Here is a 27,265-nt window from a genome sequence, read left to right on the forward strand (position 1 = left end):
GAGTGAAGTTGGGTATGGTACAGTTACCTACCTGAGATTGACCAGCTGCAGCAAGGTCCACGTCACCTTTCTAATAGGAAAGGCCCGAGTTGCGCCTCTAAAGCTGATGACCACACCACAGATGGAGCTTACTGCTGCTGTTCTGGCAGTATGTATGGACAGGATGCTGTCTGAGGAGTTGCAGATGAATTTGGAAGCATCTTTTTTTTTTTTGGACAGATAGCATGACTGTTCTAAGGTACATCCGAAATGAAGGCAGAAGATTCCAAACCTTTGTGGCCAATCGTGTGATCAGAAGTGCCTCGGAAGTGTCTCAGTGGAAGTACATAGGAACAAAACTGAATCCTGCTGATTATGCCTCCCGGGGACTGCATGTGGATGCATTTCTGAAAGGAAAGACTTGGATCAATGGCCCAGAATTTTTAAAGGAACTACCCCAATGCTGGCCAGACCCTCCTGTTGAACTTGTCTTGTTTCCAGATGACCCTGAATTGAGAAAAGGAGTTATCATTGTTAATGTTGCTGTGAAGGAAAACTGTGATGCTACTGCTTACCTGATGAATTACATGTCAACATGGATGAAGCTCAAGAAAGCTGTGACATGGCTCCTCAGATTGAAGTCTGTTCTTTTGGATTTTGTCAAAAAATGCAAGAAAGACAAAAACATGTTATGGTCACAAGAAAACAGAAACAAGAAAAAAATGGTCCATATATGCTATCAGTCAATGACATGGAAAATGCTGAGGTGGCAATTGTACAGTTTTGTCAGAGGCAAGGCTTTTCAAAAGAGAGGGCTTGTTTGCAGAGAGGTATGCAGTGCGTGAGAAGAAACAGCACCATCTTCAGGTTGGATCCTTTTCTTGATGATGGCATCTTGAGGGTCGGTGGCTGTCTCAGCAAAATGGCAATGCCCAGTGAACAAAAACATCTTGCGAGCCTCCCTAAAGACCACCATGTTTCCAAGCTCTTACTTCAGCATATCCATCATGAAGTTGGACACAGTGGAAGGAATTTCATGCTTTCCCGACTCAGACAAAGGTACTGGATTCTTTGTGCCAATGCTTTGGCCAGAGAGGTCATTCATGAATGCACAACATGCAGAAAATTCAGCTCCGGTGTAGGTGAACAGAAAATGGCAGACCTTCCTGTTGATAGGTTGACCCCTGACCTTCCACCTTTTACTCATGTAGGGGTTGATTATTTTGGATCACTGGAAATCAAACGAGGTCATAGCCTTGTGAAGTGGTATGGAGTGAGTTTTACGTGTCTTACCAGCCGTGCTATACATCTGGAAGTTGCAAATTCAGTTGATATGGATTCTTGTATCCATGCCTTCAGATGTTTCATTGCCAGAAGAGGGCAGGTGTCTGAACTGTGATCGGACAATGGAACAAATTTTGTTGCAACGGAAAAGGAACTAAAAGAGGCTCTGAAATCCTGGAACATACAACAGATTGAATAGAGTCTGCTCCAAAAGGGAGTGAAATGGACTTTCAATCCACCCCATTGTGCCCATTATGGAGGAATATGGGAGAGGCTCATTCGCATGGTCAAAAGAATACCCCAGTCAATCACCATGTTAAGGGTGGCGAGATGTGGTGAGTTAGGATCCAATAGCAGAACACAAACCAGAAAATCCAATGAATAAAAAGTGATTTAATTAAAGTCCAAAAAAAGTCAAACAAAAATGGCAAAAATAATCCAGACAACAACAAGGTAGACAAAGTGCCAATATGAAAAAACATGAAAAATAGTCCAGACAACAACCATAGTGCAAGAAAAAAAATGACAAAACATGAGTACAAAAAACTGTGGCTAAGACTAGGCAAAACGGAGAGCAAAAATCCGGAAGCAAAAAATGGCACAGAGATGATATGAAAAACAGACAAGATGTTCTGGCAGAGTCCATTCTTCTTCTTCAGGATATAATGGCGGATTGGACACCATCCGGTGTATTACCGCCACCTACAGGATAATTAAGTCCACTACTAGTCCATCAGTCTCTTAGATTCTGGCGTAAAGCTGGCAGAGTCCATTTCTGAGAACGCTCTATTTATACACAGCAGAGCAGACCGGGAAGTGAATGCCAGCAAGATGGAAGTCCTGTCCCGGATCCGGATTGCGCTGAACTGGGAGATAGTAAATCTCCGGAGTGGATGTCCAGGGTGGATCATGATGCATCAGTCAACAGCATCTGGATGATGAGGGCCTTCAGACTGTAATATGTGAAGTTGAGGCCATTCTAAATAGCCGTCCACTCGCAACTGTCTCTGACAATCCAAATGACTTGGAACCACTAACACCTAACCATTTACTGCAACTCAAGGTGCAGCCAGTTCTTCCTTCAGGATTGTTTGTGAAAGGTGACCTTTATGTCGGACATCGCTGGAGGCAGACACAATACATTGCTGATTTATTCTGGAAACGATGGGTCAGAGAGTATATTCCTCTTCTACAGACACGGCAAAAGTGGTCTCGTGTCAGATGCAACTTACGTGAAGGAGACATTGTGCTGGTAGCTGATGCCACAGCACCAAGAGGATCATGGATGTTGGCCAGAATCATTGAAGCCGTCCCGGATTCCAAAGGCTTGGTGTGCAGCGTAAGGCTTCAAACAAAGATGAGCCAGCTTGAGAGACCTGTCAGTAAGATCTCTTTGCTGGTAGAGGGCCTGCAACCGAAGACTGATTGAGGCCTCACCGAATTTGTGCACAGGCGTACACTCACATGCAGATGCATGCACTGGTTCTTACACACAGTTTTGTAAATGGTATATAGCTCCTTTAGAAAATTTACATTTTGTTTATTATAGCTCACTTCCTGCAGTCGCTATAAGGGGCCGGCTGTGTAGGAGCCATTTTGTGTTTAAACTAAAATTAGATTCAATATGTACTATAAGAGTACAGGTTATTAGTTGATATGTTGGGTCTTTTATTTTGCCTGAGGACCTTTAGTTTGATAGCCCTTTGGTAGGCCTTAAGGAGAAGATGGCTGCCACTAACCTTTGACCTCAGTCTACTTGAACAAAGGTTAGTGGCAGCCATCTTATCAAACTAAAGGTCCTCAGGCAAAATAAAAGACCCAACATATTGTTAGAGGTGGTGGAGGTGTGGTGAGATAAGGATCCACAAGCAGAACACAGACAGTAATCCAATAAATAAGATGATTTAATCCAGGGAAAAAGGCGTGGCAAAAAGGTAAACAAATGGGACAAAAAACAAATGGCAAAAATAGTCCAGGTAAAAAGAGACAAAAAAACTTGACAAAAACACGAGACAGGCAAGGACAAAAATGCTAGAGCAAAAAACCATAAACAAGAGAAAACCCTTAGTGCAAAAAAACATGAACTAGAAAAATAGCTTGAGCAAAAAACCATGAACCGCAATAGAGGCGCAGAAATGGCTAGAATAGCAAAACGAGACGTTCTGGCAAAGTCAGAGTCTGAGAACAGTGTATTTATAAGCAGCGGTGAAAACCAGGAAGGTGAGATAGGTGAGATGGAATTCCCGTCCCGGATCCGGATTGGCGCCGGCATGAGATCTGTAATCTCTGGAGTGGATGTCCGGGGCAGAGCATGACACACATCAACTAATAATCTGTACTCCCATAGTACATATTTTAATCTAATTTTAGTTTAAACACAAAATGGCTCCTACACAGTGGAAACTAATACCATGCTTACAAATAATATCACCCAGGGGTAACATATATAAAGAAAAAAAGCAATGGGCCTAAGAAAGAACCTTGTGGAACACAAAACTTTACTTTAGTATGTCTAGAAAAATCAACATTTACATCAACATACTGATAACGATCAGTTAAATAAGAGCTGAGCCAGGAGAGGGCCGTTCCCTTAACTCCCACAACATTTTCTAGTCTATCCAGAAGAATGGAATGATCAATGGTATCAAATGCTGCACTAAGGTCAAGCAACACAAGCAGCGAGACACAGCCCTGATCAGACGCCAACAGTAGGTCATTTACTACTTTAACCAGCGCTGTCTCTGTGCTATGATGAGGTCTAAATCCTGACTGATACATTTCATGGATGTTATTCCTATGTAAATATGAGCATAACTGCTGTGCCACAGCTTTTTCAAGGCTCTTGGAGATAAAGGGGAGGTTTGATATCGGCCGATAATTGGACAGCTGACAGGGATCAAGGTCAGGTTTTTTTAATCAGGGGTTTGATAACTGCTAGTTTAAAGGATTTGGGTACATAGCCAATCATAAGAGAAGAATTTATTATTTTTAGAAGTGGTTCAATTACTTCAGGTATTATCTGTTTGAATAGACGTGTAGGTAAGGGATCTAGTACGCAAGTTGAGACTTTTGATGCGGAGATTAATGAAAGTAATTCAGTTTCTCTAAGGGGAGTAAAACATTCTAATTGCTGATCTGATACAGTTATATTGTTAACTACAGGGTCACTTACAGTGGTGCTTGAAAGTTTGTGAACCCTTTAGAATTTTCTATATTCCTGCATAAATATAACCTAAAACAATATCAGATTTTCACACAAGTCCTAAAAGTAGATAAAGAGAACCCAGTTAAATAAATGAGACAAAAATATTATACTTGGTCATTTATTTATTGAGGAAAATGATCCAATATTACATATCTGTGAGTGGCAAAAGTATGTGACCCTTTGCTTTCAGTATCTGGTGTGACCCCCTTGTGCAGCAATAACTGCAACTAAACATTTGCGGTAACTGTTGATCAGTCCTGCACACCGGCTTGGAGGAATTTTAGCCCGTTCCTCCGTACAGAACAGCTTCAACTCTGGGATGTTGGTGGGTTTCCTCACATGAACTGCTCGCTTCAGGTCCTTCCACAACATTTCCATTGGATTAAGGTCAGGACTTTGACTTGGCCATTCCAAAACATTCACTTTATTCTTCTTTAACCATTCTTTGGTAGAACGACTTGTGTGCTTAGGGTCGTTGTCTTGCTGCATGACCCACCTTCTCTTGAGATTCAGTTCATGGACAGATGTCCTGACATTTTCCTTTAGAATTCGCTGGTATAATTCAGAATTCATTGTTCCATCCATGATGGCAAGCCATCCTGGCCCAGATGCAGCAAAACAGGCCCAAACCATGATACTACCACCACCATGTTTCACAGATGGGATAAGGTTCTTATGCTGGAATGCAGTGTTTTCCTTTCTCCAAACATAACGCTTCTCATTTAAACCAAAAAGTTCTATTTTGGTCTCATCCATCCACAAAACATTTTTCCAATAGCCTTCTGGCTTGTCCATGTGATCTTTAGCAAACTGCAGACGAGCAGCAATGTTCTTTTTGGAGAGCAGTGGCTTTCTCCTTGCAACCCTGCCATGCACACCATTTGTTGTTCAGTGTTCTCCTGATGGTAGCCTCATGAACATTAACATTAGCCAATGTGAGAGAGGCCTTCAGTTGCTTAGAAGTTACCCCGGGGTCCTCTGTGACCTCACCGACTATTACACGCCTTGCTCTTGGAGTGATCTTTGCTGGTCGACCACTCCTGGGGAGGGTAACAATGGTCTTGAATTTCCTCCATTTGTACACAATCTGTCTGACTGTGGATTGGTGGAGTCCAAACTCTTTAGGGAGGGTTTTGTAACCTTTTCCAGCCTGATGAGCATCAACAACGCTTTTTCTGAGGTCCTCAGAAATCTCCTTTGTTCGTGCCATGATACACTTCCACAAACATGTGTTGTGAAGATCAGACTTTGATAGATCCCTGTTCTTTAAATAAAACAGGGTGCCCACTCACACCTGATTGTCATCCCATTGATTGAAAACACCTGACTCTAATTTCACCTTCAAATTAACTGCTAATCCTAGAGGTTCACATACTTTTGCCACTCACAGATATGTAATATTGGATCATTTTCCTCAATAAATAAATGACCGAGTATAATATTTTCATCTCATTTGTTTAACTGGGTTCTCTTTATCTACTTTTAGGACTTGTGTGAAAATCTGTTGTTTTAGGTCATATTTATGCAGGAATATAGAAAATTCTAAAGGGTTCACAAACTTTCAAGCACCACTGTACATTGACCTTAAATTAGTAGTTTGAATTTTTTTTCGGACATTTTCAATTTTGTCATTAAAAAAATTCATGAAGTCGTTGCTACTCCATACTGCAGGTGTGCATGTGTCTATAGTGGACTTATTCCTGGTTAATTTTGCTACAGTATTAAATAGGAATCTAGGATTATTTTTGTTATCTTCTATTAGGGAGGAGAGATATGTTGATCTCGCAGCACTAAGAGCTTTTCTATACTTCAGGAAGCTCTCCTTCCACGCCAATTTGAACACTACCAATTTTGTTTGACGCCATTTACGTTCCAGTTTTCGAGTGGTCTGTTTTAATGTGCGAGTGTCATCATTATACCAGGGTGCTAATTTTTTGTCTCTGACCATTTTCCTTTTTAGAGGAGCTACATTATCTAAAGTATGGCGGAACGTTGACTCTAAGCATTCAGTTGCCTGATCAAGTTCTGCAGGGGCTGACAGTGACCCAATCAAAGTTGACAACTCTGGGAGATCATTTATAAAGCTCTGTGCAGTAGTTGACGTGAATGTACGTTTAATACAGTAGCGTGGTGAGGTGCATATATTATTACTCAGACATAGTTTGAATGAGATGAGATAATGATCTGAGAACTTCAGACTGTGGAAGTGTGACTATATTTTCTATGTTTAACCCGAATGTTAGTATTAGATCGAGGGTGTGACCACCATTATGGGTCGGTCCTATGACATTCTGATTAATCCCGACTGAATCTAAAATGGACACAAACGCTGTTTTTAAAGGGTCTTCTGGGTTATCGAAGTGAATATTAAAATCTCCGACAACTAAAGCTTTGTCTAAGGAAATAACCAGATCTGAGATAAAATCTGCAAATTCAGAAAGAAACTCAGAATATGGCCCCGGGGGCCTGTAAATAACAAGTAACGCAATTAACTGGGTAGACTTATTTTTCGAGGCTACATACATTATATTAGCATGAAGAACTTCAAATGTATTAAATTTATAACCAGGTTTTTGTGTTACACCTAGATAATCGTTATAAATAACCGCGACGCCTCCTCCTCTGCCAGTTAGACGAGGCTGGTGTATATAACTGTATCCAGGAGGACTCGCTTCATTTAATGCTATATATTCATTTGGCTTAATCCATGTTTCTGTTAAACACAGTACATTAAACTCCTGATCAGTAATGAGTTCATTAACCATTAGCGCTTTAGATGTAAGAGATCTAATATTTAATAGCCCCACCTTTAGATCAAAGGTGCTGGCAGCAGCTGTACAGTCAGTATGATCTAATTTTATATTGATTAGGTTACTGGAACAAACTCTCTGAAAATTTCTACCTTTTTGTTGAGCTCGGGGAACAGACACAGTCTCGATGTAGTGGACCCTGAGTGACGACTCTGTGCAGCTAGCAGATAGTCGGTTTAGCCTGTTCGTCTGCTCCCTGGCCTTGGCTCTGGATTGTCAGAAATTAACTAGGCCTGTTCTGAGACTATGACCTATGCTGCAGGAAATGAGAGCAGCACCTTCCCAAGTGGGATGGATACCGTCCCGCCCTAACAGGCCAGCAGTGCCCTCAAAATTAGCCCAATTATCTATAAAGCCCACACTGTTTTCAGAGCACCACCTGGACAGCCAGCAGTTCAGCGACCATAACCTGCTGTAAGCTACATCGCCACGCCGCATTGGGATGGGGCCAGAGCATTCTACAGCATCGGACATCGCCTTCGCTAATTTAAACACCTCTACAAAGTTACTCTTATAACTCAATCTGCAGTTATTTAGGTTATCTTTTAAAGCTAAATAAAACAAAATTAAATTCATGCAATGTGCCGGAGTGAATTCCATCATAACCAGCGCTGGGTGAGAGAACGCTTTCAGAGCTGCAGGTTGCACATCACTGTCCAATCCCATGCAGGTACAAACCCCATTTCCAGAGAAGTTGGGATATTTTCCAAAATGCAATAAAAATAAAAATCTGTGATTTGTTAATTCATGTGAACCTTTATTTGACTGACAGAAAAGATTTTCAGTCGTTTTACTGACCAACTTAATTGTATTTTGTAAATGTAAACGAAGTTGGAATTTAAATTCTGGAAAATATCCTAACTCTACAGTCAGTTTAGTGGGGCATGATGACTCAAAGAGGCCAATCCAGACATGTTTTTGGACACTCCTGAGAGTCTTAAACCCTCAGAGACACTGCTGTAGACATCACATCCCACATCCATCATTTCTACTCCATACCGCGCTGTCACTTAATCAGCGATTTCAGCTGAGCCACCGGTTTAACACTTTAAATATTAGTAATATTAGCTCCTGAGTGGTGTAACAGAAAATCCTTCACTCTGTCATCCAGAGATTGCAGTTCAAATCTGTGGCTGGAGTTCAGGAGAGCAATATTTCACACCTCATGTACTGAACAAATAACTTGCACACTCGTTCACACTCGAAAGGTAATTTATTGTAGCCAATCCACCTACTGGCATGTTTTTGGGAGGAAACCAGAAGAAACCCACATGGACACGGGGAGAAGATCTGAAACTCCACACAGCCAGGAACCTGAGCTCACAGACTATACCACCACGATGCCCACAACAAACATGAGACAGAAACAAAAAATTATAACTTTAAATATACGTCTGATACGTAACTTGTATATTACTGAATATTAATAAACCACACTAATGAGTTTACATTCATCAACTCGGACAGATTCAAACATAATAGTAGATAGAGATAGATAGATAGACAGGGCTCGAAATTCGCAGTGGTCCGGTCGCCCAAGGCGACTTAGGCCATGTACACACGTAGCCGGGTATTTTTAAAACCGAACATTTTCCCCCCCTCCGTTTATAAAAATGTTTTATCCACACCACCTCGTCTTCGAAAAAAATCCCTTCCACACATAACCGAACATCTGTGTTTTCAATCACATTCATAAGCATTCCAAACCTGTAGATGGCATTATTTCCCCAAATCCTACCCCCTAATCACATCAGAATAGCCCTCTGTTGGCGTCACTTCCGCTTAAACATAAAACATGGCGCCAAGCTCGTTCGTCTGGACAGACTCGGAGACAGAATTGCTTCTAAACACAATTTTGGAGTATAAACTTCAAAAGACGCAAGAAAACGTTGATTGGGAATCTTATCAGTAGTTGGGCTTCTAAAATTAAACATGTAAATAGCACCTGCACAATAATTAACACTTTCAAGGCACTACTCCGATCCATTACTCTTTGTCCATGCTTAATCTGGCTTCTGCAGTAAACAAAGGTCGCACGTTTGACGTCAGGGCAGATTTGTCGTCATTTTTTTGGCGCAGATTGTGACGTTCTAAAACGCAAAACTCCGGTTATCTCTGTCTACACGAAAAGGCATACACGGAGTTTTCAAAAATCTTCACTTTGCCCGGAGTTTTTTTAAATATTCGTTTTTGATGTGTTTTCATGTGGATGACAGGCCAAAACGTAGAAAAATATCTTCAATTTAGCAGATACCCGGCTACGTGTGGACGGGGTCTGAATTTGTCATTTGACGAGTAATTCCTGTCACTAGGCAGCCCGGCTGGCTAGTTGAAAATAAAAAAATATATATATGAAGCGAAGATTCAAACACACTGTCAACTAAAGCCGCCACATATTAAGCGCGTGCCGTGTCTGTGTTAATCGATGTGTTTATCGGCAGGACGGAAACTACTGCAGAATTCCGAATCATATTGTGTACGAGTCAGGCTGTCGGTTTTTTCTCTACTGTGCATGCATATAATGCATCTCGCTGAATATCGCAGTAATGGGGGGGCTTCCGGTGAATATGGCTGACTAGAAGACATGTTCTCACTGGGCTCCCACCAGTATTTATTACAGCATAATACACGATACTGTCCATATTTTTTATTTTAGTTTATTGACTGGATGTTTTTGAAATAAGTAATACCACAAAACCGGTTTTTGGGACAACGAGCGATGTCAAAACAGATGAAAATACAACCACGAAAGACGACGGCTGCCATGACCGCCAGTGCTAGCCAAACTGACATGCTAGCAGCAACAGTTGACCAGGCCTCGCCTCCGGTGGACACCGCGGCTCTCGTCCGCAAAGTGACTAATAGCATTAGTGAGGTGATGGATCAAAAACTGTCCATACTATCTGGGACTCTGGAGAAAATATCGGCCTCACTTGAAAGTCTCTCGACACGTACCACGGAGGCAGAGCAGAGAATTTCAAACGTGGAGGACATGGCCACCGATCTTATGCAGAGACTGACTGAAGCCGAGGAGAAAATTAAGACCATGGCCAAAAGCTTGGATGATATGGAGAACAGGAGCAGGTGGGATAACATTCGCATTATCAATCGGAAGGAAGGTGCAGAGGGTAAAAGCCCCATTCAGTTTTTTGAAGCCTGGCTGCCTACTATACTTGGTCTTGAGAACAGCCCCGCAGGTAAAAAAAGCCCACATCAAAGTTGACCGCGCACATCGAGGCATCGGCCCGCGGACTGCACGTCCCAGACCGGTGATTATTAAGCTCCACAACTCCAGGGACAAGCAGCGGATCATGGCAGCAGTGAGAGCGACAATTGCGCTTAAGTTCGAGGGTCAACAACTCTTTATACATCAGGATTACTCTTATGCAGTTCATGAGAAGCGGCGGGGATTTAATGCCACTTGCCTTGCTTTGATTGAGAAGGACATGCGCTTCAGCATGCGCTTCCCGGCAGCACTCACGCTGACTCATGACAGCACTGAATACAAGTTTGACTCGCTTAAGGATGCACAAAGTTTCATCAATGCACTGGAAGGATACAAGCCCCACACAAGCTTTGGCAGCGTTGGATTCAAATTGGGTGATTACATTGATGCACAAGTTTGCTGTGTTTTATTTCAGTTAAGGTAAAGAGACAGTTAAACGGGAGATAGACTCGCGTGTCACACTTTTATGGCGACATGGTAATAGAGCTAAACTATTATTTACATACTGCTTATTCAGTCTAATGTCTTGTTCTATGACAGTAACCAGGTTAGATTTTAGTTGGGGGAGTGAGGGTGGGATCTCTTTTCTTTTTCTCCCGTAGAGTGAGACTTCTTTTGGCCGCACCTGGTCTTGTAACACCACCCAGTGGGTGGTTTGGTTGGTTTTTTTTGCATGTGATAAACGTAAATGTATCTTTTTACTCTCTCTTATTATTGAGTGGTTTGTGTGTAAGAGTTCTTATGCCTTCAGAGTGTGATGGTTTTGTTCATGTCAGCACAGCCAGTCCAGGCCATGGGTTAAAATTTGTTGCACAATGTGTTTATTTTGATGGGTCTTTTTATTCACTTTGGATTACCTTTTCTTTTTTTTTTGTCAAATGACCGACAGTTTGTATAATGAGTAGCACAAAAATTAGAACACTTAACGTCAAGGGAATCAACCATGTCATTAAAAGGCGTAAAATATTATCCTTGCTCAAAAAAGACAGGGTGCAGGTCGCATTATTGCAAGAGACCCACATAACCAATATTGAACACTTAAAACTTAAGCGTGACTGGGTGGGACAAATTTACTTTTCCTCTTTCAACTCTAAAAGTAGAGGAGTGGCAATATTGATCCATAAAAACCTACCGTTCACTTTGGATAAGGTGATAAGTGATGCAGACGGATGATTTGTTTTGATTACTGGGCTGTTATACGGTGTACAGATACTTTTTGGAAGTGTCTATGCACCAAATACTTTTGATGGCATGTTCTACTCAAAACTTCTAGCGGAGGCGTCTTCTATATATCAAAACCATGTAATAATTGGAGGTGATTTTAATTGTGGTCTGACCCCTGAGACTGATTATAATCCACCAAAATCTCAACCACCTTCAAAAATTGTAAAGGCTACAATGGAGTTGTGCTCAGATCTTGGCCTCTTTGATACCTGGAGAATTTGTAATCCACTTGTAAAAGACTTCACATTTTTTTCACATCCCCATTTTTCTTTTTCTGGAATTGATTATTTGTCTCTAGATTTGTTCTTGACAGAACTCAGAGTTGTTCAATTAACACATGCGCTCTCTGAAACCATCGGTTTCAATGGAACCGCTACCGCTTTATTATGACCCCTTGTCTAGATGCTGGCGCCCAAGTCCGACTCTCCTTAGTGACCCTGTATTTTTAAAATATTTAAAAGATCAATGGGAACTTTTTATTTCTACAAATGATTTACCAGGGGTCAGTGCTTCCACTTTATGGGAGGCGGGGAAGGCCTTTCTCAGGGGCTCTATTATTTCTTTTACAGCAGCGAAAAAGACGAGCAGTTTAGCTAAACAACTGGAACTTGAGCAGGACATTACTAACCTAGAGAGGGAGTTTAAACAATCCTCATCCATTGCGGTGCTTAAAAAATTGGATGCAGCTAGATCAGCCGTGGACCAACTACTAACTCAAAAAGCTGAAACTGCAATATTCTATGCAAAACATAGATTATTTGAATCTGGCAACAAACCTGGACGCCTTCTTGCCCAACTCGCCCAGGGGAAGAACGGGTCCTATGCGATACCCTCTCTCAAAGATAAGAAAGGCAATCTACACTTTGAAGTGAAACTTGTCAGTAAAATAATGAAAGTTTTATCAGGAACTATATTCTTCTGAATGTCAAAATACTGCAGATTCTAGGAAAGTCTTTCTTGATAATATTAATCTCCCTACACTATCTGAAGAAAGTCGTTTAGATCTGTGTAGCCCTATTGGGACACAGGAAGTTCTAGAAGCTATCAAATCCCTACAGGGTGGAAAGGCTCCAGGCCCTGATGGGTTTGGGCCTGAGTTTTACAAGAAAATGGCTAAACACATTGTAAATCCTTTACTAAATATGTCTGTGGAATTTCTTGAGAGGGGCACACTCCCACCCACTCTAAACCTCACCCACATATCCCTGATCTTGAAAAAGGATAAACCTGCAGATCTATGTACATCCTATAGACCTATAAGTTTACTTGGTGTAGATTGCAAGATTCTGTCCAAGATTTTGGAGGAGGTTTTGCCAGTTCTCGTGGGGCCTGACCAGACGGGTTTTATTAAAGGTAGATGCTCCCACTCCAATGTATGTCGATTTTATAAATATAGTGCAATTTTGTCAGAACACTGATTTTAGGGCTCTTGCCATTTCACTAGATGCTGAGAAAGCGTTCGATCGAGTGGAGTGGGGATACCTATTCGATGTCTTGGACAGGTTTGGTTTGGGATCTGAATTTGTTAAATGGGCCAAACTGTTGTACAGGGCTCCAGCTGCGAGGGTATTAGTGAATGGTTCTGCCTCTGATACTTTTCCTTTGGGCAGAGGAACGCGCCAGGGGTGTCTCCTTTCCCCTTTATTGTTTGCGCTCGCACTGGAGCTGTTGGCGGAAGCTGTAAGAACCCATCCTGGGCTCTCTGGGGTAACCCTGGGAGATGCTGAATACAGAATCTCGCTCTATGTGGATGATGTGTTATTGTTTGTTACTCAGCCAGAAACATCTATTCCTACGCTGATATCCATTATTAATAAATTTGGCCTTTTTTCGGGGTATAAAATTAATTATGACAAATCAGAAGCCTTGCCTCTCGGTGATCGGGGGAGATGGAACATTCCTGTTCATGTTCCTTTCAGGTGGTCGACCACAGGCCTTATATATTTGGGTATTAAGGTGTCTGCAGATACAACAGAGCTGTACAGGTTGAACTTTAAGGCAATTGTGGCCTCAATCAAAAATGACCTTAATAGGTGGTTCGACCTCCCATTATCTTGGATAGGTAGAATAAGTTTAATTAAAATGAATGTCCTTCCCAGAATACTTTATCCTATGCAAATGATGCCGCTCAGAATTAACAGAAAAACGTTTTTAGAGATTGAGGGATGTCTTTCTAAATTTATATGGCATGGGAAGAAATCTAGGCTAAAGATAAAGATTTTACAACTACCTGCAGATGAAGGGGGTCAGGCACTTCCTAACCTTCTCTACTATAACTGGGCTTGTCATGTACGAATAATTTCAGGTTGGTTACATTCCTTTTTACATCAAAGCAAGCCTCTTGTAGATACCTGGTGTTGTGGCCCTTTCTCTCTTCTTAATCTTTTATCAATTGATTTAGCCCAACTTCCACTGGGGGTCCGAAATAACTCTATATTGATGTGCACACTCAAGACTTGGTATAATATTGCTGCTCACATGGGAAGAAGAGGTTTTTCGAGTGCACTGCAGCCTCTAGTTAGGAATAAGGCTTTCCCTCCAGGTATCGGCATTAGTATATTTGATGATTGGCACTCTAAAAATTTAAGATTTGTCTGTGATCTGATGTCCTTTAAACAAATTCAAACCAAGTACAGTATACCACAGAAACACTTCTTTGGGTTTCTGCAAGTGAGACATTTTGTAAATTCTCTTAAATTTCCAGACAACCATCTCATCTCATTATCTGTAGCCGCTTTATCCTGTTCTACAGGGTCGCAGGCAAGCTGGAGCCTATCCCAGCTGACTACGGGCGAAAGGCGGGGTTCACCCTGGACAAGTCGCCAGGTCATCACAGGGCTGACACATAGACACAGACAACCATTCACACTCACATTCACACCTACGCTCAATTTAGAGTCACCAGTTAACCTAACCTGCATGTCTTTGGACTGTGGGGGAAACCGGAGCACCCGGAGGAAACCCACGCGGACACGGGGAGAACATGCAAACTCCGCACAGAAAGGCCCTCGCCGGCCACGGGGCTCGAACCCGGACCTTCTTGCTGTGAGGCAACAGCACTAACCACTACACCACCGTGCCGCCCCTCCAGACAACCAACCTGTTTTAAATCTGATTGAAAGCTTTCTTCTTAAATATAATGAGGACGTATTCACTAAAAAGAAATTCATTTCTCTCTTTTATGGAAAATTACAATCTTTGAATTGTATTACAGCAGATAAGGCCAGGGTTCGGTGGGAAACAGACTTGGAGGTTGAGCTTGGCGCAGAAGCATGGTCAAAAACTTTTAAATCTGCTAAGAAAATGTTTACATGTAACAGACCCCGGGAAAGCCAGTACGGAATTTTACACAGACTGCAGCGCACCCCAGAGTTCTTAAATAAAATTCACCCCCAGATTTCTCCTGTCTGTGTAAAGTGCAGTACGGATGTGGGGACTTACTACCACTGCATATGGCAATGTCCTTTAGTTGCTAGATTTTGGAAAAACATTGCTATAGAACTTCGCTCAATATTTCACCAGACAATCCCACTGAACCCTGTGCTGTTTGTTCTTGGACTGTCTGTGGAGGGGTTTTCTTTATCGTCTAGACAAATGATGTTACTGTGTAAACTTTTACATATGGCAAGGCGGTGTATATTGTTTCAGTGGATTCAGGGGCAGCCCCCTTCTGTTACAGTGGTACAGAGAAACATTCAGGGTGTTTCCGATGGAGCGCCTCAGTGCCATTATTAAAGGTAACTGTGATGCTTTCTACAGGATTTGGCAGCCTTTGCTTGATCACCTGCCGAGTGAGCTTGCCGAGATATTACAGAAAGGGGGATCGCATTTTGTTTTTAAACATAATTGATGTATAACGGCATCTTTTGTGTAAAAAATGTTTATGCTGTGTATTTATAACCTATGGACCTGTGTTTTCTTCTGGACAATACTGTATTTTGCTCTGGACTTGGCGGTGCTGGACTGTTGTTTGTTTTGTTTCTAAAAAAAGACTAAATTATTGTTTAAAAAAAAGAATATCGTGGTAATCACGTTCTCAAATTCAATAGATGTGGCCACATTATCACCCATTTAAACATGTTTTTGTCGTTTACATCTACATCTGCCAAAGCTACATTGCGATGTGGAATTTTTTTTGAAAGGTGTTCAGAAACTGCCAGAGATGGGGACAAAGCGACCTCAGTCTGAAGAAGAGAAGAAGTCTGCCGATCAAGCTTACGAGAAGGAGAAATGACAAAGGACTTGTAGGCAAACGTGGGAGCAGGGTAGGCCTTGGCTGCGATACGATGCGACCGCCCGTCTGATGTATTGCATGCCGGTGCTCCGATTTTTACAAGAGCAGACACGTCAGTAAAAAGTCAGTCTTTGTAGAGGGCAGTGAAAATTTTAAATTTGAGAGCGTTGTCACACGAGGGAAGTGAAAACCACCGCCGTGCCGTGGCTGCTGAAACTGCCCGTACAGCTACTATTGGCACCAACCCGGACGAAAAAATTATTCAGACATTGAATAAAGTAACGTTTGATAGACTAATGATCATGTTTAGAACATGCCACGCCAATGCAAAGCATGCACGGCCTTTCACAGATTTTGTGTGGCAGTGTCAGCTCGATGAAATGAAAGGTCTCGATATAGGGAAGACCTAGATCAATGACAAAGCTGCTCAAACTTTTTGCCACTACATAGCAGAAGTTGAGCGCCAGAAAATTGGCAACTCTATACGAAATGCTAAATACATTAGCATTATGTGCGACGGTAGCACAGATTCATCGATGACAGAGGAGGAAATTGTATACGTCAGGTGGGCCATGGCAGGCGAGGTACGTTAGATTTTCAAGTATAGAAGCAGTAGAGAAAGGTGATGCCGTCCATGTCAAGTCAGCAATTGAAAGTCTATCAGCACCCTGACAGGCCAAGAAAAAGATGAATGGATGGATCGATTAGTTGGTTTCGGAAGCAACGGTGCAGCGGTGATGATGGGGGGGGGGGGGGGGGAAGCGGGTGTAGTTGCTAAATTGAAAGAGCAGCAACCTCTTTTACAGGCCATCCATTGCTTTGCCCACAGGTTGGAGCTTGGTTACAAAGATGCCATGATGCAAATACCGGAATATAAGAAGTTGGATATGTTTTTATCCAACATTTATTATTTCTACCACAACAGTGCACTTAATAGAAGCATGTTAAAGAATTATTTTGCAGCACGTGGAAAAAATGAGAAGATGCCAACGAGAGTTGGGGGCACACGCTGGTTAGCCCATACCCTCCATGCTTTGGAGAATTTCTTAAAGGTCAACTAAGTTAAAAAAAAATTAACTTTCATAATGTTTTTATTCTTACCTAAAAACACAAAACCCAACTTGGAAGTAAAGCAAGAAAGTTGTTGTTCTCAAAATCGTATATTTTTAGTGAAGTTACAAAATATCCCTTTCTGATTGGACAACAGGTGATGACGTATGTTTCAGAATACAATGCAGAAAGTACCTGTCCCTGCAGTTTTTGTGGAAATGATCGATAAGGATCGAAATAAAAGGGACACATTGTGTTGTGCATTGTTTTCCATTGTGTCACGAAAGGTGTAGGCCTGTGTAGCAAATAAGATGTTATTTCAACGCCCTGATTTGTAGGTTGACTATTTTCATTCCGTAACACAGGTGCACATGCTCTGCCTGTGCGTCAATGCCGACTGCCGTCGAATCAGTGTGCTGCAGAGAGATCCCCGAAGTGGCTGCAAAAATACAAGCCTGCAATGAGCAACAGAATGCACAGCTAGAGTGCATCACGTCTCACCCAGGCTTTCAAACAGTCTGCCTGGATAGATGGGTACTGGAGACAGCACACTACCAGTATGTGCAGCAGTATGGTGCAGTGTTCGAACTATGCCGATATTTTCGGGGGGTCCCTTTTTTCCCCTTGGGGGGAGGGGGGGTGCACTTGCGCTTGTCTCAGAGCGCGGATCTCCAAACGCATGAGAAGCCTATCTTACGCACATATCACGCGGACTCCACACCTCCACACACGCATCGCGTCTGAAGTCAAAACTCATCAGGGGAAATCGTGTCTGCATTGGCATGTTCAAAAAACAACCTCGCGTCAACAATGATACCACACGCAAGGAAGAAAAAAAAAAAACAGTCAGGCTACTCAACACATCTGATCCACAGCAGCACCAAAGCATCACTGGAAGTCATGTCAACAACCAATCTTCCACAACACTTCGGATATGCAAATGCTTCCCGTTACACACGATTGCTATGTCAATAAACATCATTTTGCCAATATTTTAGAAACCCCCCAACATTTCCCAAATCATGTTTTCAAGGAATCTCATGTCTGTTTCAGGGGATCTCGGATCCCCCGAGTACCCCCGTAGTTCGAACGGTGATGGTGGGCATGCAAGGCAGGATCCATCTGAAAATGAGTGAGTTGTCCCCCTAGAATTCTGATTGGTAACAAAAGTGCCGAGATTTCATGTATTGCTGCAGCTAAAGTCATCACTACTGTAGTAAAATAATAATAATAAAACCACACACAAAGTAAATTCACAAAGTACATTGCATTTACAGGAAATTCAGACATACTGCATATCGGCAGCTGGCTAGATGGTGCTGGGAGTACCTAGGCCGTCATGTTCGCGTTCCACTGCCATCCTGTGCACTAAAACGTCATGCAGAAAGTAATTTTATGTGAACATAATTAAATGTAAACTCAATAAGAGCACTGAATTTTTCTTTTTCCCACTCAAGTATAGAGACATTTTTTAAGTTTAGGGCAGTTAAAGAAAAGGAGAGAAAGTCTCTCTTTTCAAAGAAACATCAGGCCTCTCAGAGTGAAAAGACAGAAACCAGTGAAGGCAGAGCCGGCCCGTGGCATAGGCAATATAGGCAAATGCTAAGGGCGCTGCGTCCATCCAGGGGCGCAGAAACGGGGGGAGAAAAATTATGACTTCCACTATTCTGAAAACGAGTCAGCATTATAATGTCTGAGCCTAATTTAATTGTACAGCAAAGCATGTAGTCAGGGTGCGATTTGTCAAAAAAAGCGGGGTGGGGTGTGGTGGGGTGGTGGTTGTTAATCATGAAACAATAAGCGCTCAACAGTGGTTCGCCCTGTCTATAGTGTGTCTTCGGGCGCGCAAGTGCGCATCTGCGGCTATTCTCTGTTTTGGCCATGTAATAGCCTAAGTGTTGTTGGCTAAAGAGTGTTTTTGCATAACGTAGATAACCGACATAGATCTGTTGCTTGTTTTGAATCTGGCTGCACTTGGAGCAGTCTGTCGGTGTCGTTGAGCAGTCTGGGCTGAAGTAAAGGTCTTTTATGCACCGAACACATTTCGCAGCGAGATATTCCAATGGTGCCTGGCACGTTTTTTTTTTTTTTAATAAAACAAAGTTGCTTTGTTGATCTGTGTTCTCATTAAAATGACAGTTTAGCAGCTCATTCAAGCAACCATGTTGCGAAGAGCTTCCTGGAGGAAAATATAATAAACGCGTTGAAAACAAGAAACAATCTCAGTGCGTCAAGACTGCAGGGAAACGAAACAAGCACTCAGATGTGTTCTCTTTACAAATAGCATAAATGGCACACTTTCTCTCCTGTAAAGGAAGAAGACACAAAAGCAACTCACCGAGCGGGTGGTGAGGAATTCAGTAAATAATAGTAATAATTATTACCTGTTACTTTCCCAAGGCGCCCCCTCTCGTCCGACTTGTCTGAGATCTACTTGTCTGAGATCTACTATGATGCAAGACCGCCTCAGTGGACTTGCCATTATAAGCATCAACCATGTGGTCTCAAATCAGTTATCATATGATGATGTTGTAGATGACTTTGCTGCAAGAAAGACTAGGAGGGTAAAGCTGTAGCAGGTTATGTGAGATTGAGGACGCGCTGGTGTTGTTCAAGTTCAACTTTTATTGTCAGTTTCCTCACATGCACCAGTCATACAAAGGAGCTGAAATTACATTTTTCACTCTCCCATACGTGGACAGAGACAGGACAGACATCAAAGTGCTGAGAAAAAAAAATAGGAAAGCAGCACAACATATCAACATATAGTAAACTAGTATTTCCCTTGTACTATATTCAATATCAACATATACACATATAGTTACATATCAACAGTTTTTCCCCCCTGTTCTACATTTAGTTTTTCAATAGTTGAAGTTGAAGGCAGTACCAAAAAACACCACTAGAGGTCTTTTTAATATCACAATTTTATATTTTTTTATTTTTATTTAAATCCTTGTATTTTTCATGCACACTGGTTTCTTTAATATTTTATTTTGTGCAATGCCTTATTTATATTGCATTTATGAATTACAAAACTTGCTTACATTTTTTTATTTTGGGAGTACTGTAAATGTAGTACTTTATGTAAGCCATTTATATTATGTTTCATATATTTAGTTCATATTTTGTATTTTTCTTTAATTCAGTATTAAATATTTTGAATGTGCAATTTCTTTATTTAATGCCTTTAATTAAGTATTTTGAACGTGCAATTTTTTTTGTTTAAATAAAAGAATGTTTTAAGACAAAGCTATTCCATTTCTTGTTAGTATAGATACACTATCAGTGGCTTTAACTGGTGTTGGGGAGGGGGCGCCACCTAAAATCTTGCCTAGGGTGTCAAATTGGTAAGGGCCGGGCCTGAGTGAAGGTATGAACTGTTGTTAACGTTACATAGGCTGTTGCATAGTTTGTTGAGATTTAGCTGTCAGTGCAGACCTCATATCGATTTGCCATGTTGTATCAATTTCCATTTTATTTACTATGTTATTTGTTATTTTGCAGATTTATGTTGGCGTTATGAGGTTGACAGGTGACTCCCTAAAACCTGTAAGAGGGAAGTCACTCCCTCTTGACATTCAGCCTCACTGGTCATCAGAGCAGCTATTGGCTTCTGCTGTTAAAAAACAAATAGATTTTAACCAGGACATGCAGGATGATGTCCATGTTTTGTTGTACCCTGATGGCAGACAAGTGATAAACATCCCAGGAACAGATGACCTTTCACTGTCCAGAAGTACAAGGAGGCAGTAGGGAAGGCCTACCAGAAGATAACACTATACATTTGCACTGCAGAGGATTTTGAAACCAGTTGTAAGTATTCCATTTCGTATTTCATTCATGGTTTGATTTTCAGAGTCTTTCCACTTATATCTTATCTGTGCAAGATACATTCTGCCAATTACTCAAAACATTATTGTAATTTTTGTTTAAATGCATTTTTTCAAAGGTGGACAGTCTGCTAGTGAAGATGAGTGTCGTCCATGTGAACGTGCCGTCTGTGGAAAGTGATCTGGATAAAGACAAACTTTTCAGCTTCCTCTTCAGGGAGCGAAGGCTCGTATGAACATTGTGTTTTGAAGCCAAAAAATCCAAAATTTCTGCATTGCTGTAGCCGTGATTAAAATATCCTTCTATAGAGATCTTGCATGTGACGTCACAGCCGATCCAGCTTGTGACAGACGCCATCGTGTTGGTCAAACGCCATATTCCGCCTTCTACTTCTGGTTCTACTTCTGCTTTTACTTCTACCTTTTCTTCTGGAAAACCCTACTATATACAATTCTACTACAACGGCTGCGGCTACAAGCTCTCCCTACCTGTGCACGTTTATGTTTTTTGTGTGTATTTTTGCGTGTTGTTCGTCTGTACCGGACTTCAATATCCACTACAACCGTATGGACTTACTGGACATTGGTTTCCAGCAGAAAATGACGGTTTGTAGCGATTTCCATCGCATGCACAACATTCCGGACGAGAAAAAAAAAAAAAACATTCCGGACGAGACGAGATTGCGAGACCAGCGGGGTCTCCGTGGATTGTTATCGGAAGCAAAGCGAAGGAGGTTGCGCCGGGAGCCGAAGCAAAAGCGAGGTTGCAGGCAGAGCCGGCCTGTTGACTAAGCTCAGAAAACAGCTACTCAAACCTCTACTGCCAAGCCTCTACCTCTCCAACACCAGATCCATGTAAACAACACGGACGATTTGGAATTACCTTATTCTATAATCGGCTGGTCAGTGCTATACTCAATACTTAAGTGACTTACCCATCCAGTGAGGATCATTTTCTTGTTTACAAGATGCCACATCTGAGTCGCTGACAAATCCTGAATTTCTGTAAAGATAACTGTCCAGAGATTTATAAGCACGCAGTGCTTCACCACTGAACAGCGAGGGAAAGTTGATGAGGTAATCATACACGTCCGGGTATTCCGCTGGCAGTTCAAAATCCGGTCGTGAAAACTCCGTCCGGAAAGCCATGAGGGTCACAAATCTGTAGATCGTTTATTTTAGACATATATCTAGTTATCTGTTCATTAGAAAAATGAGCCGTGTAGTCCGTCGGTTGAAATTGATCCATTCTGTACACGAGTGCAGCAGTATTCAGCGGTGTTTTTGACCGACACGATGGCGGTTGTGTACTTTCCGGTCACGTGACTGCAAGATCTCTATTAGATCCTCTTTTGTGGGGATATCTGATGCTGATCCTGCCAAACATAAAGTGGGATAAAGGCAGAGATTGAATTTTATTAGAATAACAACACTTTGCCTCTGATGGACGGTGGAGGTCCTTTAACATCAGAACCTGCATAAACACTAATTTTCTACCCATACGGCAGTGAAACTCACTATCTGCACCTCACTGACACACAGCTCGAGATTTGGTTAGCTTGCACTGTAACTTTGACACAACAGAAGCTGTTAAAAGTCAAATAGAATGCATTTTACATAAAGACGTGGTGTGAACTACATCAGTGTTATTAACAAACTGGATATGAGTTCACTTACTGTTGTCTGCATATTCTGCCAAAAATTGCACATTAGAGCCACAGAACATGTAAATTGTTCCCAGATCTTGTCCACAGTAAGGGCAAAACATAGCCTGGAAAAAAGAAGATAGATCAGTATAATCTAGAAAACTAAAAATGAGAAACGTGATGGCCTAAGTAACGTTATTGAGGTGAGTATTAATACTCTTGACACACAGTGGAGAGAATTCATAACTGCTTACAAGTTAACTGCTGTCATTAATAAGCATCCTGTACCACGGAATGTGCAGCGCTGTATGGGAGACTGTGATCAGAGGGCTTTTTAATGTAGTATTAAAACGGGTGTTTGATATCAATCTCTAATCGTCTGGTCTTACTAAGCAGGCTAATCTACATGCAAATGTGCAGCCTTGTAACATCTGGTGTAAAATACAATAAAATAAACGTCACGTAATCTGCAGCGTTGTACAGTGATATAAACATAATAAATAAATTATATAATATATAAAATCAAGTAAAAGTCCCATTACCGCTCCCGCTGTATTTTCATGCACCGTTTGGTTCAGTCATAGACATATAAACATAGACGCCGCATTGAGCTGGTGGCCCGTTGCTAGGATACGTCAGAGTGTCCGCCATATTGGATGTGGCAAATCTTCCCCGTAAACCAATGCAAGTAAATGGACTGAACTTCATAAAGCCCCTTTCTACAATAATATTTAACTCCATGCCTTTTATTCACCCATTAACACACACACGTATATATTTGGGAAACAAACAGGCATCAAAACAGCACATATAACTTTTAATGTGATGGTTATAAATAGTGTGCGAAATACCCTGTACACTGCAAACTAGCGACAGATCCGCGATAGATAGCTCAGGTAAGCTAATCAGTCAGCATACCGTAGCAAGCTACCAAAACCTGAGGCCACAATAACCAACCTACAAGACTGAATATGATAAATGATGGAAATAGTGGAAAAACTGGAAATAGTGAATGAAAATAAAAATGTACTGTTTTATTTATTGAGTCACCACACAGACCTACTCTCGCTGAATAAAGTGAGCTGAATGAGCGCCAAACTGAGTTCGGCCAGGTTCTAACGTCATACCAAAACAAAATACATCACTGATTCCTTCACATTCAGAAAGGTTAAAAACATTCATCATACGTTCAAAAACGCTCATCATAGTGTGGCACTGTATTCTCTAATTCTCACTGCTTATAACTCTACACCTACCCGGTGGAGATGAGCTGGGAAACTGAAGACTGAAGGAGCAGCTCCCTCTCTGATCCTGACTGTCTGACCTGTTCTGTCCAAATCCTCCGTTCTGAAGTGTTCACTGCACAGCATGGATGACGGAGCAGCAGAAAACCCTTCCCGTCGCACAGCTGTCTCCCACTGCTTTTTCATGGCTTTATTTTTGGGAAACCTACACAGTATGTGAAAAGTTAGCTAAGCAACTAACAACAATCAGCGTAGTTACGAAGGAAATACTTCGTTGTTTGGAGACAGGTTTCACCGACCGAGCGGCTATTATGCGCGAGACTTCATATTAGCCACAAAGTCAGAAAAATCTGTTTGTAAAATTACGTTATAATGACCAAATACAATGAAAAGTATTTCTCCAGTCTCACCTGTGAAAGGTAATCCCATGTGACCTCGTTTGGATGGTAAACCTGTTGGTACAGTTAAACGCAGCACATGAATGAGGCATCTTTATTCTCGGCTACTGTCTAGACGCGATACCAGAGACGGCTGAAGAATCTCCATTTTGCTACATCCAATATGGCGGCGAGGATGATGTATGATTCTACGCAGAAGGCGGTGTCTGTGTTTATATGTCTGTGGGTTCAGTCAGCTGTTGTGTCTCTCTCTGGAGCTGTTCCACTGAGAGCGCCCCCTGCAGGTTTGGAGCATCTCCGTTTGTAGTGACCGGTAATGCAGCGTTTTTCGTTTGCAGATCGTTTCTCTATTTGCATCGCGTTTGATGATGCATTTGTCTGTTTTTTGCAGCACGTTTTTTCATTTAGACCTTGTGTAGACTTGTTTGAGTTTGTGGTTTTGCATCGTTTCTGTACTTGAAGCTGTTTTCTCGAACTGAGACCGTTTGACCCTCGTCAGCCACCGTACATGCGTGCTCATACATTGTAAATTTTTCAGTGTAATTTAACATAAACATCCCTCCCCTCCCACTAGCCACACCTACAAACCATGATTCCTGAGGAGTGTTATTCCTGGAGTGTTGTAGGGAACTGCCGGAAGTCAAGTATTGAGTCACAAGATAATCAGAATAAAAATAAAATAAGTAAATAAACACACAAACGAGACAAATAGATAATAAATAAATAAAGGTAAATAATTAGGAGGCGGCAAATTTAGACAATGACTGATACAGACACTGTAACTGACAGAAAAAAAGGAAAGGCAAGAGGGGCAGATATCTCAATCCAACTTAAGGTTCTCAGAGTATTTCAGGAAAGGTCCCCATACCTTCTGGAACTTCTTGCTCGAGTCACAAACTGAATAGCGGATCTTTTCGAGGTCTAGACAGGACATGATGTCACATAACCACTCTGCGTGTGTGGGCGGGGCAGCATCCCTCCACCTTAATAGAATCGCGCGCCCAGCCAAAAGCGAGGCAAAGGACCACGCGCAGCTTTTGGTTGGAGTGAGGCGCGTGTCATCTTCACCAGTGGTGCCGGAAAGGGCAATCAGTGGACTGGGTTAGGGTTAGACCCTCAGTGGACTGAGTTAGGGTTAGACCCTCAGTGGACTGGGTTAGACCCTCAGTGGACTGGGTTAGACCCTCAGTGGACTGGGTTAGGGTTAGACCCTCAGTGGACTGGGTTAGACCCTCAGTGGACTGGGTTAGACCCTCAGTGGACTGGGTTAGGGTTAGACCCTCAGTGGACTGGGTTCTAGCTGAAGATTAAGAATAAGGGACAAGGTTTGGAAAACATCTCTCCAGTATCTTTCCAGGCTTGGACAAGTCCAAAACATGTGAATAAGCAAGGCTTCACCTCTCTTACATTTATCACATAAAGGATCAACGTCTGAGTACATATGAGATAATTTGGCTTTAGATATATGAGCCCTGTGCACCACCTTAAACTGTAACAGGCAGTGACGTGCACAGAGAGATGTTGTATTTACCAGCCTGAGAATGGAATCCCATACATCGTTTGACAGTTGAAAGTTTAAATCCTGCTCCCAAGCAGTTTTAATTTTGTCCAGAGGAGCCTGTTTTATGCCCATCAGTTTGTCATAAATGACCGATATTAACCCCTTGCGTGATGGATGCAGCCCAAGTAACATGTCGGCGGTGGTCGCAGTAGTTGCCCCAGGGAAACTAGCCATCTGAGAATGGAGAAAGTGTCTTGCCTGCAGGTATTTGAAAAAAATGAGTGTTTGGTAGACTAAACTTTTCAGACAGTTGTGTGAATGATGCAAAGCTATTGCCAATGAAAAGATCTTTAAATTTCTCTATACCCCTCCCACGCCACTCTTGGAATGCAGAATCAGATAGAGAGGGTTGAAAGAAAGGGTTGGACAGAATAGGACTAAGGAGAGAGAAATCATGTAAACTGAAATGCTTCCTGAACTGAGCCCACACCCTCATTGTGTGCCAAACCATCGGACTATCAGTCCATTTACCTGGGGGGAGAGGGAGTGGCGACCCAAGCAAAGCCAAAATGGAAACATTTCGGACCAAACTCAACTCCATCCTCACCCATGTCGGACAGTCAGCTCAATCGAGAAAGTGCGACCAGAAAGTAATGCAGCGTGTATTAGCAGCCCAGTAGTAAAGACGGAAATTAGGCAGCGCCATACTTCCATCTTTTTTGGATTTTTGAAGATGGACTTTATTTAGTCCAGGGCGCTTGCCCCTCCATATATAGGCCGCTATGATTGAGTCCAATGAGTCAAAGAAAGATTTGGAAATAAAGATTGGTATAGATTGAAAGAGATATAAAAATTTAGATGTTCATTTTAACAGAGTTGATCCGGCCCACCAGGGATGTAGACCGTGGTGACCAGTGCATCAAGCGCTCTTTCACATGATTTAGTAGAGTATAAAAAATTTCTTTAAAGAGACACATGTTTCCTTGTAATTGTAATACCAAGGTAGACAAATTTATTTTTCACAATCTTAAAGGGGAGGCTGGTATATTTTAAAGCAAGTGCCTCTGTATTCACAGGAAAAAGTTCACTCTTGTGTAAATTTAGTTTATATCCTGAAACCTGGCCAAATTGAGTGAGTAAGGATAGCGTTACAGGTAAAGAGGTGTCTGGGTTTGATATAAAAAATAAAAGATCCTCAGTGTAGAGAGACACTTTTTATGTTCAATTCCTTTCCTCAAAATCCCTGAAATATCCGTGCAGTTACGAAATGCAACTGCAAGAGTCTCTATGGTCAGATCGAAAAGCAATGGGCTTACGGCACCCTTGACGGGTTCCCCTATGAAGACTGAAAGGTTGAGAGCGTTGAGAATTGGTAAGGATAGAAGCAGCTGGGCACGTATAAAATATTTTAACCCACCTAATGTAGTTTGGGCCAAAACCAAATATTTCCAAAACTGCAAATAAATATTTCCACCCCACACGGTCAAACGCTTTCTCTGCGTCTAGAGAAAGGACACATTCTGGAATTGCCTCTGAAGGAGAGTACAAAATATCAAATAAACGATGTATATTAAAATAAGAATGTCGGTTTTTTACAAAGCCAGTCTGATCCTCTGGTAATATACCCTCTA

Source organism: Neoarius graeffei, chromosome 19 (genome assembly GCF_027579695.1).
Source record: "Neoarius graeffei isolate fNeoGra1 chromosome 19, fNeoGra1.pri, whole genome shotgun sequence".
Lineage (NCBI taxonomy): Eukaryota > Metazoa > Chordata > Actinopteri > Siluriformes > Ariidae > Neoarius > Neoarius graeffei.